The sequence below is a fragment of the Schistocerca americana genome, chromosome X, assembly GCF_021461395.2.
Source record: "Schistocerca americana isolate TAMUIC-IGC-003095 chromosome X, iqSchAmer2.1, whole genome shotgun sequence".
Classification (NCBI taxonomy): domain Eukaryota; kingdom Metazoa; phylum Arthropoda; class Insecta; order Orthoptera; family Acrididae; genus Schistocerca; species Schistocerca americana.
Window position 1 is genome coordinate 296317661 of NC_060130.1, and position 5026 is coordinate 296322686.

General features: G+C 46.4%; 1 pseudogene; it reads left to right on the forward strand.

Annotated features, from left to right (window-relative positions):
- Window positions 1–1970: 1970 nt before the first annotated feature.
- LOC124556930 lies at window positions 1971–2088 on the forward strand (annotated as a pseudogene).
- Window positions 2089–5026: the final 2938 nt, after the last annotated feature.

Consider the following 5026-nt stretch of genomic DNA (forward strand, 5'->3'; position numbering starts at 1 on the left):
TTTTATCGTAACCTTATGCTCACCTGAGCAGAAGTCCTGCTCTTCCTACCACTGCACTAATTCCCACTATAACCAACTTCAACGCATCCGTTTCTCTTTTTAAATTCTCTAACCTACCCACGAAAATAATGGATTTAACATTCGACGTTCCAACTCGTAGACCAACATGATTTAGTTTTCTTCATGACGAATTCCGCCTGAGGCCTGTTTCACACGCATGCGGTTCCATTCGGTTCGATTCGCTTTCAGTTGCAACCGAAAACGAATGAAACCCTTTCACACATACACGATTCTTACACGGTTCATATGAGGTTTTATGTTTTCTTCCTACACATGCTCAGTAGTGATCATGGAGAGAAGCCAAGTGGTTGCCATGTTGTTTCTCTATAAAAGAATAAAAAACGAAGGAGGAATGGCAGAATTCATTGGGAGCACCCTCTCATTACTTTATGGCAGGAATTTGGAGCATTCTACGCCACTTTCCCGAAGCTGCGAGAGCACGAAGACAAATTTTTTAATTACTTCAGGATGTCAATGAAATCATTTGATGAATTACATGTGAAACTAAAGGACCGTCTTCAGTGCCAAGATACATTTATGAGGGAATGTATTCAAGCGATTCAGATGCTGGCCGTAACTTTGAGGTAAGACAGTACAGGGTGATTCAAAAAGAATACCACAAATTTAAAAATTTGTATTTAATGAAAGAAACATAATATAACCTTCTGTTATACATCATTACAAAGAGTATTTAAAAAGGTTTTTATTTTACCCAAAAACAAGTTCAGAGATGTTCAATATGCCCCCCTCCAGACACACGAGCAATATGAACCCGATACTCCAACTCGTTCCACACTCTCTGTAGCATATCAGGCGTAACAGTTTGGATAGCTGCTGTTATTTCTCGTTTCAAATCATCAATGGTGGCTGGGAGAGGTGGCCGAAACACCATATCCTTAGCATACCCCCATAAGAAAAAATCGCAGGGGGTAAGATCAGGGCTTCTTGGAGGCCAGTGATGAAGTGCTCTGTCACGGGCTGCCTGGCGGCCGATCCATCGCCTCGGGTAGTTGACGTTCAGCTGCAGACAGTGCTTGAACCAATTTCAGCTCTGCCTTTTGTCGTTGCAGAGTTTTAAATTCCTAAAGTTGTGGTATTCTTTTTGAATCACGCTGTACAATTAAAAATTTTCTTTTTGTAAGAGTCTCTTTTTTTATTCAGATTTTAATATAAAACTGAAATAACATAAGTTTACAAATAATACATCAGAGTAAATACAAGGAAAGGCAAAGTTAAATGATGTTTTACAAATTGTGAAACGCATATTCTGAGCTGTCGTCCGAAGAAGAACTGTGACGACAGTTCAGGCCAAGGTTGTGTGAGTCCTCGTAGAACTGAACAGACGACACTTGTGAATGAATTGGCTTTAGGTAGGCTGACATAATGTGCTGCGGATTTGGCTGGCTGTGTATATACTGATTAGCGAACATCGGTGGGGTAGCAGATGAAGAGGCCATTGGTGGAGTACTAGATGGAGAGGCATATGGTGTATCGGGTGTAGACGGAAGAGGATGCATCCGCTGCCTGATTTTCTTTACTACTTGCAGCACCTCCATTTGAAAATCGAGAGTGTCAAATTCATCGAAATCATTAAATTTAAAAAACGAAAGGTACCGATTTGGTGTTTCCTTCAGAGATGCAATCATTTCTAATTCAACACAATCCGTTTTCCGTTTGTTTTTGATGCAGGTGTTTTGAAAGACGATTCAGGTTTTTCAGCTGCTGCAGCATAACGTGGTACGCTTGGAACTGACTGTATAGGATTCTCATCATTTTCAACAGTTACATCCGCAATACCACCATCATTATCATCAATATTTTGTGAGAGAGTGTCCCTTGTTTCTCTTTCTTTAAATATTTTGTTCAGGAACTGCAACTGAGATGCATAAATGTAGGCTTTTGCTTTTGACGCCAACGGCCTTGCCGCAGTGGTAACACCGGTTCCCATCAGATCACCGAAGTTAAGCGCTGTCGGGCTGGGCTAGCATTTGGATGGGTGACCATTCGGTCTGCCGAGCGCTGTTGGCAAGCGGGGTGCACTCAGCCCCTGTGAGACAAACTGAGGAGCTACTTGATTGAGAAGTAGCTGCTCCGGTCTCGGAAACTGACATACGGCCGTGAGAGCGTTATGCTGACCACATGCCCCTCCATATTCGCATCCAGTGACGTCTATGAGCTGAGGATGACACGGCGGCCGGTCAGTCCCGTTGGGCCTTCATGGCCTGTTCGGGAGGAGTTTGTAGTTTAGTTTTTTGCTTTTGACGCCCCTGCTCCCGATTTCTCCTTAGTTTTGCTAATTGATTTTCGGTACGAGTCTCTCACTTGCGTCCACTTCTTCAGAACGTGTTTACCTGAAAAAAAAAAAAAAATAAAATAAAATATATATATATATACACTCCTGGAAATGGAAAAAAGAACACATTGACACCGGTGTGTCGGACCCACCATACTCGCTCCGGACACTGCGAGAGGGCTGTACAAGCAATGATCACACTCACGGCACAGCGGACACACCAGGAACCGCGGTGTTGGCCGTCGAATGGCGCTAGCTGCGCAGCATTTGTGCACCGCCGCCGTCAGTGTCAGCCAGTTTGCCGTGGCATACGGAGCTCCATCGCAGTCTTTAACACTGGTAGCATGCCGCGACAGCGTGGACGTGAACCGTATGTGCAGTTGACGGACTTTGAGCGAGGGCGTATAGTGGGCATGCGGGAGGCCGGGTGGACGTACCGCCGAATTGCTCAACACATGGGGCGTGAGGTCTCCACAGTACATCGATGTTGTCGCCAGTGGTCGGCGGAAGGTGCACGTGCCTGTCGACCTGGGACCGGACCGCAGCGACGCACGGATGCACGCCAAGACCGTAGGATCCTACGCAGTGCCGTAGGGGACCGCACCGCCACTTCCCAGCAAATTAGGGACACTGTTGCTCCTGGGGTATCGGCGAGGTCCACTCGCAACCGTATCCATGAAGCTGGGCTACGGTCCCGCACACCGTTAGGCCGTCTTCCGCTCACGCCCCAACATCGTGCAGCCCGCCTCCAGTGGTGTCGCGACAGGCGTGAATGGAGGGACGAATGGAGACGTGTCGTCTTCAGCGATGAGAGTCGCTTCTGCCTTGGTGCCAATGATGGTCGTATGCGTGTTTGGCGCCGTGCAGGTGAGCGCCACAATCAGGACTGCATACGACCGAGGCACACAGGGCCAACACCCGGCATCATGGTGTGGGGAGCGATCTCCTACACTGGCCGTACACCACTGGTGATCGTCGAGGGGACACTGAATAGTGCACGGTACATCCAAACCGTCATCGAACCCATCGTTCTACCATTCCTAGACCGGCAAGGGAACTTGCTGTTCCAACAGGACAATGCACGTCCGCATGTATCCCGTGCCACCCAACGTGCTCTAGAAGGTGTAAGTCAACTACCCTGGCCAGCAAGATCTCCGGATCTGTCCCCCATTTAGCATGTTTGGGACTGGATGAAGCGTCGTCTCACGCGATCTGCACGTCCAGCACCAACGCTGGTCCAACTGAGGCGCCAGGTGGAAATGGCATAGCAAGCCGTTCCACAGGACTACATCCAGCATCTCTACGATCGTCTCCATGGGAGAATAGCAGCTTGCATTGCTGCGAAAGGTGGATATACACTGTACTAGTGCCGACATTGTGCATGCTCTGTTGCCTGTGTCTATGTGCCTGTGGTTCTGTCAGTGTGATCATGTGATGTATCTGACCCCAGGAATGTGTCAATAAAGTTTCCCCTTCCTGGGACAATGAATTCACGGTGTTCTTATTTCAATTTCCAGGAGTGTATATATATATATATATATTTCATTAATCAGAAGACCTGCCAATCTCCCGTTCGCCGGCCGAAGTGGCCGTGCGGTTAAAGGCGCTGCAGTCTGGAACCGCAAGACCGCTACGGTCGCAGGTTCGAATCCTGCCTCGGGCATGGATGTTTGTGATGTCCTTAGGTTAGTTAGGTTTAACTAGTTCTAAGTTCTAGGGGACTAATGACCTCAGCAGTTGAGTCCCATAGTGCTCAGAGCCATTTGAACAAATCTCCCGTTCATGGTTTCATATTTTAAATAATTTTAATCTAGTGGTTTTTCTCTTCTGTTTTAGGTATTTGGCAAGTGGTAGCACTTTCTCAGATTTGCAATACACGTATCTCCTGGGGATTTAGACTGTAAGCAGGATCGTCAGAGATGTTTGCTGTGCAATGCATTCCTGCTCCAGATAAGAAGAAATGGGAATCAATTGCCCAGAAATGTTAAACTATCGCTAATTTCCAGAACTGCTTGGGCGCCGTTGATGGGAAACATATAAGGATCGTCCACCCTCTCAACTCGATGCATATCAACTTAGGATATTCGTCTATAGTTCTGATGGCAGTAGCTGATGCTGAATACCGATTTGTTTACGCTGATGTTGGAGCATATGGGAAGGACTGCGACTCTAATATTTTTCAAAACTGTCAATTGTGGAGATCTGTCATTAACGGCACCATAAATTTACCTGAGGCCAAGTGTCTTCCAGGCACAATAACCAAAAAATTCCTCACTACCTCATTGAAGATGATGCATTTGGCTTACAAAAGCACTTCCTCAAACCGTACAGTGGAAATAGTTTGACGGTAGAGCAAAGGATCTACAACTATCGTGTGTGAAGAGCTCGCAGGTACGTGAAATGCACTTTTGAAATATTTAGCAACAAATGGAGGACGTTCCATCGCGCAGTTAACTTGGATCCGGACTATGCTACGGACATAGTGAAAGCTTGTGTAGTTCTGCACAATTTCGTACGAGACCAAGACGCTTTTCAAGTGGAAAACACGTTGTCCATCTCGGGTTTTGAAGATGTCCTCTCGGGTGAAATGAGGAAAAATCAGGCAGCTATGTTGGCAAAAAATGTAAGATATGTGTTGAAAGATTATTTCATTATTGAAATGGGTTCAGTGAG